Source organism: Arachis hypogaea, chromosome 7 (genome assembly GCF_003086295.3).
Source record: "Arachis hypogaea cultivar Tifrunner chromosome 7, arahy.Tifrunner.gnm2.J5K5, whole genome shotgun sequence".
Classification (NCBI taxonomy): domain Eukaryota; kingdom Viridiplantae; phylum Streptophyta; class Magnoliopsida; order Fabales; family Fabaceae; genus Arachis; species Arachis hypogaea.
In genome coordinates this window covers 3,755,443-3,769,536 of record NC_092042.1, presented here as the reverse complement: position 1 = coordinate 3,769,536, position 14,094 = coordinate 3,755,443, and the positions used below count along the sequence as shown (strand labels likewise).

The 14,094-nt window shown below is 30.6% G+C and overlaps 2 non-coding genes across 2 annotated transcripts; both read right to left on the bottom strand.

Annotated features, from left to right (window-relative positions):
• Positions 1-667: 667 nt before the first annotated feature.
• Positions 668-828, bottom strand: LOC112704408 (U1 spliceosomal RNA). The gene has a single exon (XR_003155034.1). It is a non-coding gene; the product is annotated as a U1 spliceosomal RNA (small nuclear RNA).
• A 1,058-nt stretch (positions 829-1,886) lies between these two features.
• Positions 1,887-2,047, bottom strand: LOC112704362 (U1 spliceosomal RNA). Its single transcript, XR_003154990.1, has one exon. It is a non-coding gene; the product is annotated as a U1 spliceosomal RNA (small nuclear RNA).
• Positions 2,048-14,094: the final 12,047 nt, after the last annotated feature.

Here is a 14,094-nt window from a genome sequence, read left to right as displayed (position 1 = left end):
TTTTTGCAATACCTTATTCATATTCAAATCCATTATAAATTTATAATTATTATTAAAGCTAACACTTATTTAACGTACAATTGTAAGGCTTGGACTAGATTGGACTCTGATTAATAGGTAACATTTTTCTGATGGAACTAAATATAAATGAAACTAATTACATAACTTGATTGGACTTTTCTGAGAAGTAAGGTTGCGAAAGTTAAATAGAGAAAGGTTGCGAAAGTTAAATAGAGAGAGTAAACCCAACCTAGATAAAAACAAAAAAAAATGAAAAAGTCTAGAGGACCAGAGAGTAAATCCAACCTAAATAAAAACAAAAAAAAATGAAAAAGTCTAAAAGATCAGCAGTTTTATTGAATTTTGGCCACTATGTAAAGTGAGTCATTAGATAAGCTTTTGGCTAGTTAATGGCTAACAATTTTTGAAAATGTTAGGGAAAATTGTTAGCCCCCTAACATTGCTCAAAAAAAGTTACTCAAACGTTGAAGGCCCACTATTAGTGTTACATCTACTTTAGCTACTCAAACGTTGAAGGCCCACTAGTAGTGTTACATCTACCAATAATGCAATGGGATCATTAATAGAAGTTCAAAGTACAAAACCAAAACGCTCATTGTAAGGCCCAACAAAGATGGTCTAATAAATAGTTTTGAACTAGAATTGGATAGGGGCCGCGCGAACGCAGGCCCCCACTGCCACAAATTATGATGTAGGCTCCACCACTTGGGTAGACCTTAAGCTGGCACCCTTTCCAAGTGCAATGAAAGTCACCAGCCTAGGCCATGGACCTTCTTGATCGCCCATTGACCCCATCCAGGTAAGTATGTTGCTCATTTCCACACACTTTTCTTTTATAACTCCACCTTCCATACTCCCTCATTTCCCTCTTCGATGTGGGACTCTTGCTGTAACCCAATAGCAATTAAGTACTCTATTCTACCATGTATTACAAAACACATTTTCTCACAATTAACTTGAACTAACTCTTCTGTGATGAAAACTTAATATCGTCAATATATATATAGTTGATTTTTTATTCAAAATCAAATTAAACTGAATCAAAAACACCGCCAATGTAAACTGAGTTTAATTTAATAAATTTGATCTCGTAACAAAAAATTTAATGGATAAAGAAAAGTTGTTATAAGATCATGATACATCCTACTTTATTTTATATCTCTTTTTATCAAATTAAAGTTTATTGGTTGACTTTATTTTGTTTTCGTAATTAGATTATATTTATTTCCTATATTTTCAAAATATAAATCCAACAAAAATATATAAAGTCATCTAAATATTCATATGGCCATCTATATAAAGATTGTACTAAAAAAGGAGGTTCACTATTATCATGAGAAATTGAAGAAAGAAAATAAGCTTATTATTATTTCTATTACTCTGTAGTGTTATGTACTTATGTTGTTGGAAATAATCATCATCTATGTTTATAGTTCAGTTTCCAAAGTTACATGGAATGAAATAATGGATGTGAATAAACCGCAACTCCCTTCCATGTTTTATGCTTTTTCATTTAAATCCTTTTAGCCTCTAGTGGTTTAATCACAATTCAATATATAAAGTATAAACCACGACACCTGTAACAATTGATGTATATAAACTTTAAACCCTCTACCACCTTATAAAACCAATAAGTTTAGGACTGAAATGTCACCATTATCCAAATATTACAAATGGATCATTTTTAACTCCCCTTTATTCATTAATGCAATTTTTGACCCTGTTCAGATTCATGATAAATACCATAATTATCATTAAAACCTTAAAACCTCAATCGGTATTATGGCGTACTAACTAGCAGTGTTACACATCCTTTGTAAAGCCCATCAAAGATGGGCTAAGAATTAATTTTGAACTAGAATTGGATAGGGGCCGCGCGAACGCAGGCCCCCACTACCACAAATTATGACGTAGGCTCCACCACTTGGGTAGACCTTAGGCTGACACCCTTCCCAGGTGCAATGGAAGTCACCTGCCTAGGCCATGGGCCTTCATGATCACCCATCGACCCCGTCCAGGTAAGTATGTTTCTCAATTCCACACACTTCTCTTTTATAACTCCACCTTCCATACTCCCTCATTTCACCTCCTCGATGTGGGACTCTTGCTATAACCCAATAACAATTTCTCCAACCATGTATTACAAAACACGATAAGTTTCTCACAATTAACTTGAACGAATTCTTTTGTGATGATAAAGTAGAAGGACCATGAACATGAGAGTATATAGAGACCACAATGTAATGATCAATATATCAATATGTCATTTTCCATTATATGATCTGGCATTCCTAATAAAGTCAAGAGTTTGCTTGATATGGATTTCCATTCCATCTTCATGAGTACGAAATGAATTTAATTGCGTTTATGCTGTCTTTGTAGTGGCGTGCCCTCATGAATCTAATTCCATAACAGCATATATACATTATCTGCATATGCTTCAAATTTAAAACGACTTGTTTTTGTTTCTTGCTTTACATATATACCATTCGACTAACATGAAAAACACTTAACAAATTATCACTTGTATATATATATGTGTATATATGCACAAATCTTTAGGTTTGTGAAAATGAATTGCATATAGATTAAATGAAAATAATGGGAGGAAAACTTTGCAGGGATTGTGTGCCAGTGTTAGTGGGAAAAGATGGAGCATTTGAGAAGATTTTGGTGCCCATCAAATTGATCCACCATCCAAGGATTGTGGAGTTGCTAGACCAATCGGTGAAGGAGTTAGGGTATCCACAACGCTTGCTCAAGATTTCATATGATTCTAAAAGCTTCAAACTCGTGATTGCCAGTATTTATCATGGCCATATATAAACACCGAAAGTATGAATGCATTTGATAGAAGTATTCTTGGTTATTACTTATTAGTGATAGTGGATTGCTTTGTTAGGAGCTTCATGAACATATAGATTGTTCTACACTCAGTTTTCTAAGTTAGATGGTAAATTAATGAAGCAATGATGTTATATAAAGTAGTATTTGCTCATTTGATGTGTAATCGGACAAGGGAAAGGCTATTTTATTTGCTCTATAACAAAATTTTATTAAATTAGAGTGCATTATCAAATTTGAGATAACATTATTCCCTCAACAAAAAACTATCTATATATATAATTTTTTTTATCAAAATTAGCCAATTTTTTAAATTATTTTATTTATATTAATTTTAAATTCTAAATTATAAACTTTTATCGAATTTAGAAAATAATAATTTTTTTTAAAATTTTATTTTGTATGATGACAAATATCATTTAATTGGGTTTGAAAATCCAAAGAATTGTTTGATTTATGTGTTCAAAGTGCAGGCCCAAATTAATTTTTGGTTGAGCAATCCAATGAGAAAAATATCTTGCCTATGCTTTTGAAATTAGACAAAAAAAGAATTAAGACCGATACATAGACTATTAATCTATAATGCAATACGGGATACGATACGACACAGGATACGCCAACACGCGAATTTTAAAATCTTACATGACATGGGGACACACATACATATAAAATATAAAGTATTTTTTAGATAAACCGTAATGATATTTTATTATTTTATTGATATTAAAATATAAATTATTTTTTTAAATTATTTTTAATGTCTTATTTTAATTATATCAAGTATTTAAAATATTTTTTGTTTTAATAAATAATAATATATACAATATCTAAATTTATTTTAAAAATACATATTAAGAATAAAACTGGACACGCTGACACGTGATGATATTTAGGTGTGTTCAAGTGTATTCTGAGAAAAAAAATTTATTTTTTATTGAAACACAGTTTGGACACAGCAAATACTCATGTCGGACAAATGTCGATAAATGTCATGTATAAAATATGTCTGACACGTAAACACGGCAACTCAATAAAATATCCGTACTTCATAGCTATTAATACAAACAAGTCTCAACAACTAAGTCTTGGTTTAGCATGTGGACAAAGCTTTGAGAATCTTTGCTGCTGTTAATGAAGCTTTACAAATTCAGGTAAAGCAAATCAAAGAAAAAGTGGTTCATTTTTTGTTGGTACTAAAATTTTTTATCAAATGAGTATTAGAGAAAAAAATTAAATAATAAAGTCAAAAGACAAAATCAAAATGTTAATTTGGTTTAGAAGAAAACTGTTGTAATTATAATGACCAAAATGTAAAAACAAATAGCTCTCTGAAACTACTTTGAGCTGCTGCAACAATTTGAAAAACAATAAAAAAAAAATCTCTTTTTTCAAATGAAAATAAATGATAAAGAAAGAAATTTGGAGTCAAAATTTAAGATCAAGAGTACTAATCTTACAAGTACTTAGAAGACATCATCAATTGCAAAAAATCATTAGCAAGACCAGCAAGAACAACTCAAGCAACCATGATCTTATTGCTGCAACATTGTCTATCTAAATGCTCGTGCCTCTATTATTTCGACTTTTTTTATCTGATTTTAGGAGAAGAAGATAAACTCAATGTTGTTTTTATACTCAAATCTTGTCCCAAGGACCATTTCAAATTTTGGAACCATTATCCTTATACAAAAGAGAATAATTGGCCAAAAGTTGAAGCTAAGGAATGAGAATTAGAATTCATAATTTTTCATAGTTTTCAAGTTACCTTCATCTTCTTCTTAATGTTGTTACATTGAATTTTTTTTTATTGTATCTTTCTTTATTTGTCATGGTACAAGGTATTAAGTGAGGTATTTAAAAATGTCATATGAAAGAAAAGACAAATAGAGTTGAATTTGGAAAAAAAGTCGTCATTAAATATGTTAATATTGTGATAAACACAAAGGATATGGATGCCCATACAAGTGACTCAGTTTTTATGTTACCAATAGAGAATGAAATTAATATGGGTTGAAAACATTCCTCCCATGTGCTTATAAATAGGAGGTTAACCTCCGTTATTAACACACACAATAATAAACAAATACTCTCTCTTTATGTTGCAATCAAATACTCTTATTTTTATATTTCTTCTACAATTCTTTCTCTTCTTTTATTTTATTAGTATTCTAAATTCTCTTTTCTATTACTCTTTACATGTTATATTAATAGCAATATTAATCATCTTTATTATATTGAGATAGTAACAATAAACATATGCGATTCTCTCTCTCTTTATTTTTAATACTTCTTTCTATCTTTGTATATATATACACATTACAACATATAATATTATTATATATATATAAATTATTATTGAGATAATTATTTTAATACTAGAGTCTTCTATTTATACATCTTTATTTTATATATATCTTTTATTTTACAACACGTTATCAGCACGAGACTCTGATCAAATTCCTAGAAAGACTCAGGTAACAAATTTTTATTATGTCGAAACTCTCTCATCTTGAATTCAATGCTCTTGATATATCTGGAAACAATTATTTATCATGGATACTAGATGCTGAAATCCATATTGATTCAATGGATCTTGGAGATACAATTAAGGCTGAAAATAATGCATCCCAGAAGGATAAAGCTAAAGCCATGATTTTCCTTCGTCGTCATCTTGACGAAGGATTGAAAAATGAATATCTTACATTAAAAGATTCTGCAGATCTTTGGAAAGACCTTGAAGAAAGGTATAATCATCAGAAAACGGTGATACTTTCTCAAGCCCGATATGAATGGACGCATTTGCGTTTACAAGATTTTAAATCTATAAATGAATATAATTCTGCAATGTTTCGAATCACCTCACGAATGAAATTGTGTGGGGGAAAAATAACTGATCATGATATGTTGGAGAAAACTTTCTCAACCTTCCATGCCTCGAATGTGCTCCTGCAGCAGCAGTATCGAGAGAAAGGGTTTAAAAATATTCTGAGTTAATTTCTTGCCTTCTTGTTGCTGAACGCAACAATGAGTTGTTATTAAAAAATCATGAAGCGCGCCCAGCTGGCGCTGCCCCATTTCCTGAAGTAAATGTGGCAAATTACCCCAGAAGAGGTAAATGGCAAGGTTTTAATAATAATAAAAATTATGGAAGGAAAAAGAATTATGTTCAAAAGAGAGGATCTCATCAGAAGTGGGATAAAGAAAGGAATATCGGGCAGAATAAATCAACCGAGGAGAAGTGTTTCCGCTGTGGTGGAAAGGGCCATTGGTCACGTACCTGTCGTACCCCAAGGCACCTAGTTGATCTTTACCATGCATCTTTGAAAAAGAACGACAAAGGAAAGGAAACAAATTTTGTTTCAAATGATGCTGAGAACTCCACCACTCATTATGATGTATCTGATTTCTTTGAGGATCCTGAAGAAAATATTGGTCATTTGATCAATGATGGAATAGTTTAATATGTAAGATTGTGATGTATATATGTAAATAAATAATGTAAAGAACTTATTGTTAAGCTTTATTTTCTATGTATTTAAGTTTCAAATGTGATGTACATAAATAATGAAATATTAATGAATTTTGAAATTATTAAATGTGTCAAATTTTAAAATAAAATTTCAGTATATGACATTATTTGATGTACAGTGTTTCTTAGGTAAATAAATTTTGATCAAGTATTCAATTTAACTGTGCATACTACTCATTTTATTATTATTTGTTTTTGAAGAGAATGGCAAGGATATGTAATAAAGATGTATGCCTTGCGGATAGTGCAAGTTTGCACACTATTCTCAAAAGTGATATATATTTTACACATCTTGTGCCAAAAGAAGAATATGTTAATACTATTATTGGCTCAGGCAATGTGATTGAGGGCTCCAGAAGAGCTATAATTTTGTTTCCTGGAGGAACAAAATTTATAATAAATAATGCACTGTTATCTACCAAGTCTCGAAGAAACTTGTTGAGCTTTAAAGATATTCGCCGAAATGGATATCATATTGAGACTATGAATGAGGGAAATCATGAGTATTTATGTATCACAACTCATGATTCAAATAAGAAAGTTATATTAGAAAAATTACCCTCACTTTCATCTGGGTTGTATTATACCAAGATTAGTGCAATTGAATCACATGCCATTGTAAATCAGAAGTCTACTAGCCCAAATGAATTCATAACTTGGCACGACCGTTTGGGTCATCCGGGAACAACCATGATGAGAAGAATTATTGAAAACTCTCATGGACATTCACTAAAGAACCAGAAGATTCTTAAAACTAGTGAATTTTGTTGTGCTGCATGTTCTCAAGGGAAGTTAATTTTAAAGCCATCACCAGTAAAGATTGGATTTGAGTCTCCTGAATTCCTAGAAATGATTCAAGGTGATATATGTGGACCTATTCATCCACCATGTGGATCTTTTAGATATTTTATGGTCCTGATAGACGCATCTTCGAGATGGTCACATGTGTGCTTATTATCTTCTCCCAACCTGGCGTTTGCGAGATTACTGGCTCAAATTATTCGATTAAAATCACAATTTTCAGAAAATCCAATTAAAGCAATTCGTCTTGATAATGCTGGTGAATTTACTTCCCAAACTTTTGATGCTTATTGTACGGCTAATAGAATAAGTGTTGAACATCCAGTGGCTTATGTTCACACACAAAATGGGTTAGCAGAATCACTTATTAAACGCCTCCAATTGATTGTTAGACCTTTGCTTATGAGAACAAATCTCCCAACCTCGGTTTGGGGGCATGCTATTTTACATGCCGCAACACTTATTCGTTTGAGGCCAACGAGTTACCATCGGTTCTCTCCTATGCAATTAGCTTTTGGCCAGCAGCCAAATGTCTCCCATTTAAGAATATTTGGGTGTGCGATATATGTTCCCATTGCACCACCTAATCGCACCAAAATGGGGTCCCAAAGAAAATTGGGAATATATGTTGGATATGATTCTCCCTCTATAGTGAGGTATCTTGAGATACAAACTGGAGATGTATTTAAAGCCCGGTTTGCGGATTGTCATTTTGATGAATCAAAATTTCCAACATTAGGGGGAGAGAATAAGCTTCCTGAAAAGGAACTTAACTGGAATGCATCATCGTTGATGCATTTAGATCCTCGATCAGGGCAATGTGAACTGGAAGTTTAAAAGATTATACATTTGCAAAGAATAGCAAATGAATTGCCTGATGCATTTTCCGATACAAAGAGGATAACCAAATCTTATATACCAGCGGAAAATGCCTCAATTCGAATTGATGTCCCAGTAGGACAAATAGCCACTGAAGCAAATTCACGCCAGAAGCGTGGCAGGGCGGAAAATGCCCCAATTCGAATTGATGTCCCAGTAGGACAAATTGCCACGGAAGCAAATACACGCCAGAAGCGTGGCAGGCCTGTCGGTTCCAAAGATAAAAATCCTCGAAAGAGAAAAGAGGTAAATAATATTCCTGTTGAAAAAGACATAGTAGAGACACCTGCAGTTGTCTAAAATTCTGATATAACGCCAGAAGACGTTCAGGTACCTGAAAATTGTGAAAATGACGAGATCTCGATAAATTATGTCTTTATAGGAGAGAAATGGGACCGAAATAAGACAATTGTCAATGAAATATTTGCATATAATGTGGCATTAGATATCATGCATGAAAGTAAGGATCTTGAGCCAAGATCAGTTGAAGAATGTCAACAAAGAAATGATTGGCCAAAATAGGAAGCAGCCATGAAGGCTGAATTAGACTCACTTGCAAAACGTGAAGTCTTTGGACCTGTAGTCCGTACACCAGAAGATGTAAAACCTGTTGGATATAAGTGGGTATTTGTGAGAAAACGAAATGAGAAAAATGAAGTTGTGCGCTATAAAGCCCGACTTGTGGCACAAGGTTTTTCACAAAGGCCCGGTATAGATTATGAAGAAACGTATTCCCCTGTAGTGGATGCGATAACATTGCGTTATTTGATCAGTTTATCTGCATATGCATTTAATGGATGTGGTAACAGCCTATTTATACGGCTCATTAGATCGTGATATCTATATGAAAGTCCCTGAAGGACTAAAAATATCTAAACCATCCAATGAATATTCGCAAGGGTTATACTCAATCAAATTGCAAAGATCTTTATATGGTCTAAAGCAATCTGGACGAATGTGGTATAATCGTCTTACTGAGTATCTGACCAAAAACGAATTCAAGAATGATGATATCTGCCCATGTGTTTTCATAAAGAAAACTACATCTGGGTTCATTATAATTGCTGTGTACGTTGATGATTTAAATATCATTGGGACTCCTGAAGAGATTCCAACAATTATAAAAACTCTAAAAGAAGAGTTTGAGATGAAAGATCTTGAAAAGACTAAGTTTTGTCTCGGCCTGCAGATCGAGCATATAAAAGGTGGGATCTTTATTCATCAAACAACATACACAGAAAGGATCTTGAAAAGATTTTATATGGACAAGTTACATCCATTAAGTACACCAATGATCGTAAGATCTTTGGATGTGAAAAAGGATCAATTCCGTCCTAAAGAAGAAAATAAAGATATCATTGGTCCTGAAGTACCATATCTTAGTGCCATTGGAGCGCTAATGTATCTTGCTAATAATACGCGACCTGACATATCATTCGCAGTGAATTTACTAGCAAGGTATAGTTCCTCTCCAATCAGAAGACATTGGAGTGGAATCAAACAAATTTATCGATATCTTCATGGAACGGTTGATATGGGATTGTTTTATCCCTATGGATCCAAGTCACAACTGGTTGGCTATGCAGATGCCGGATACCTGTCTGATCCACATAAAGGGAGATCTCAAACAGGATACCTGTTCACATATGGTGGTACAGCTATATCATGGAGGTCCACGAAATAGACGATAGCAGCAACCTCTTCTAATCATGCTGAAATACTGGCGATTCATGAAGCTAGTCGCGAGTGTTTTTGGCTGAGGAGTCTGATTCAATATATTCTGTCATCATGTGGACTGATTGATCATAAGATAGCTCCAACTGTCCTGTTTGAAGATAATACAGCATGCATTGCTCAACTTAAAGGCGGCTACATCAAAGGTGATAGAACAAAGCATATTTCTCCCAAATTCTTCTTCACTCATGATCTTCAAAATCAAGGGACAATTGATATCCAACAGATCTGCTCAAGTGATAATCTGGCAGATTTATTTACAAAGTCGCTCCCAAAATCCTCCTTTGAAATATTGGTACATGAGATTGGGATGCGCCGATTTCGAGACATTAAATGATGTCGGCATGAGGGGGAGACTGTACTCTTTTTCCCTTGGTCAGGTTTTTTTTTCCATTGGATTTTTCTTGACAAGGTTTTTAATGAGGCGGTCTCCGTTACAAAGGATATTGTACTCTTTTTCCTTCACTCAAATTTTTTCCCATTGGGTTTTTCTTTAGTAAGGTTTTAACGAGGCAATAATCCTGAATGGTCATCCAAGGGGGAGTGTTATGATAAACACAAAAGATATGGATGCCCATGCAAGTGACTCAGTTTTTATGTTACCAATAGAGAATGAAATTAATATGGGTTGAAAACATTCCTCCCATATGCTTATAAATAGGAGGTTAACCTCCGTTGTTAACACACACAATAATAAACAAATACTCTCTCTTTATGTTGCAATCAAATACTCTTATCTTTATATTTCTTCTACAATTCTTTCTCTTCTTTTATTTTATTAGTATTCTAAATTCTCTTTTCTATTACTCTTTACATATTATATTAATAGCAATATTAATCATCTTTATTATATTGAGATAGTAACAATAAACATATGCGATTCTCTCTCTCTTTATTTTTAATACTTTTTTCTATCTTTGTATATATATACACATTACAACATATAATATTATATATATATAAATTATTATTGAGCTAATTATTTTAATACTAGAATATTCTATTTATACATCTTTATTTTATATATATTTTTTATTTTACAACAGTTAATACCTTTTAATATATTTTTTGTTTTGTATCATGCTCTTAAGAATTTTTTTTTATTAAGTTGGGTTAGTACTTAATGTTAAAAGTTTAGATCGGAGAATTTAGTCGAAATAAACTTAATTTAAAATTTGTGAGTTATTTGATAGAATTAGAAAAAATTCTAAAAAATTAATATTTGTAATTTTTAAAAAATATAGTAAAAATTCTATTATTATTATAGTAAAAATTAAATATAGGAGATTTCATTATTCAAGAATATCGAACTAACATACATGATAGGATAAACTTTTTCTCTTTGCTCTGTTTTAATCTGTTCATTAAGAGATAAAATTATTTTATCCTCTGCATAATCACTATTACAGATATTATAGAATCACTATTTCATATCTCTATTGGTGATCAAATTTTAAATTTTAAAAAGATGTTGTAAATTCAATCTTTTCTTTTCTTAGGTCATTAAAAACTTTCACTTTTAATTTTAAACTATAATTCTAAACACTAAAATTATTTAATATTGACTAACTTAAAATTAATTCTTTATACTGTTTCTATGTATTAACGATGTTAGGATAAAACATATAGGATAAACATATATAATAGATATGTTTATTCTGTATTATTAAAAATTAGTTTAATTTTAATATATTGATAATATAAAAAATATTATATGATTATCTAATTAGATTTATATATTTTAATAGTTTTTAGGTAATAATTTAAAAATTAATTATTTTTATTAATATAGAAATTAAATTTATTAAATAATAATATAAAACTCTTCTCATGTGTATAAGTATATTCTTTAGTTTGATGTAACATTATTACTATTCAGCATCATAGTCAACCTTAACCAATTGTATCCAACAACTTTTATGATACGATTTCATTGATTAATAAGTAATTCTCACACTACAAATAATTAAAGTAGGGTTTATTCCTTATCTCCCCCCTCCCCAATAAATAAAGGTTAGATATCTATTAGGAAAAGTATGGGTAAAGAATAAAAATATTAAATAATGTGAATAATAAATATATTAGATGTTTAATTTAGTAGATGTGTAGATAGTTATTTTAATATTAAGATTTAGGTAAATAATTTAAAAATTTAGTATCTTTTTATTTTATTAGGCAAATTTTAGAATTTATTGTTCACATTATTCATAAAAACTATTGTCTATCTAGCAAAATCTTATCTATTATATTAGTTGCGCTCGTATAATAAATGAAGAAGAATACTATAGAATTAACCTAATTTATTATTTTTAATTAATAATTAATTAATAATATTTAAAATATTAGATAAAAAATATAATATTGATTTATTATACTAAAATTATTAAATTGTTGACTAAAAATATTAACTAATAATATAAACTAAAATTGTTGATCCTCTAATCTTTTTATAAATTAATAATAGGTTATGTGTTGATATGTAGGTATGTAGGTAGGTTGTTAAATTTAATTGCATGAATTAGGATTTTTATTTATTTTTTTTCCACTTTAATTTCCGTGTGGCATACATTATGCACACCACAAACAGAGAGCAAGCAGTGAATTACACTCCAAAAAAACGGATTAAAATTAAAGCTAAGGGTCCTTTTTCAATATAGTTGTCCACATATACATGTATATATCATGGACGTAATTACGTAAAGCAAAGAAGAAAAAGACATTTAAATCACAAGAGATTTATGATATTCATATATGTCCATTAATGGAAAAACTACATCATTTGTGGACTCTATATCATTCTTTATTTGCTAACAAGTTTCTCTATCTACCAAGAAGCAAAATTGGAGTTAAAAAAAAAAACAAAGAAATATTGTTCATTATCAATGTGTCTATATATGTATGAGATATGGCACTCTACATACCCTTTCTTTCTGTCATAATTTTTTTTTATTTATTGATTTTTTTTCGGCCTTGATAATGTTTTGACTTTTGATGCAATGCATCTAGACCAACCATATGAATCTAGCCAAAATGCATGCTAGATCAATATATTGAACATGAATGAAAGTAATGGTATTACATTTTATTTTCTTTAAAAAAAGGTTGGCATTTATGAAGCAATATCATAATGATATTATATAAAACTTAAAAAAGTTTGAATTTAAATCCAATAAATTAAGTTTTCATATAATTTTCCTATCCTTTTTTTTTCGTTATATATCCCTACACATATTAACCTATATTTTTCCAAACCATTAAAATCAGAAGTAATTAAGCAGAATTTCCATCACAAGTCTATGTTAACAAGGTTTAGTTTTCGCTATTGTACATTTGTTTCAATTAGACTATAAGAAATTTCATATTTTATTACATTTTTCACATTACAAATATAAATATAAGAGATTAATGATGACACCTATTACAGTATTAAAAGTTTCATATACTACTACATACAATTAATTGAATGATAATAAAATGGTTTAAGATTACTAGTGAATGTGTTAACCTCATTTTGTTAATTATATATCAATGTTTAACTATATAAATCAATAAATCAAGAAAGGAAAATCGCTTTCTCTACTTTATATATTTAAGGAAGCATTTGTGTAAAATTAAACACAAGTAGAAGATACCAGAAAGAATAAAAAACATAGATATGCACCACTGATGCACAAGTCACGAGTGACAAACTGACAATGCTTGGAAATTGAAATTGAAAATGACCACCACACATACGTTTCAAGCACCGAAACATGTCCAAAGAAAAACACCTGGCAAGAAGATCTTCTAGTAAATTGGGCAATCAATAAATAATTAAATACCCACCATTTTGGATATTATCATCTTATTTTTATACTATTAAAATTTAAAATTTTATTAGCCAAGTATTGAATAAAAAGGATTATTTATGTCAATTTATTTACCAAAACAAATTAAATGTACAAAATATTAGAACATTTTCACACTGGAAAAATTCATTATTTGTACATCAAATTTATCATCTTTTCAATTGATATCTAGTTTCTGATTAATTTTTTTTTTCTCAAACTCTTGAACCGCAATTAAACTCACCGAGTCACCATGTGAGTCCCCCTAGACACCCTACCCCCTAGAAATTGACCAAATACTAATTTCATCGTTTTCTTTATCTTTAGCTTTGCCTTCTCCATTAATATATATAAAACCGTGAGTCACCAAACTTTCAAAAACATGTGCCCTTTTGTCACTTCTTGTGATACCCTAATGCCGTAACCTATTTGACAAGCACATTTCATTAGAAAGCATAG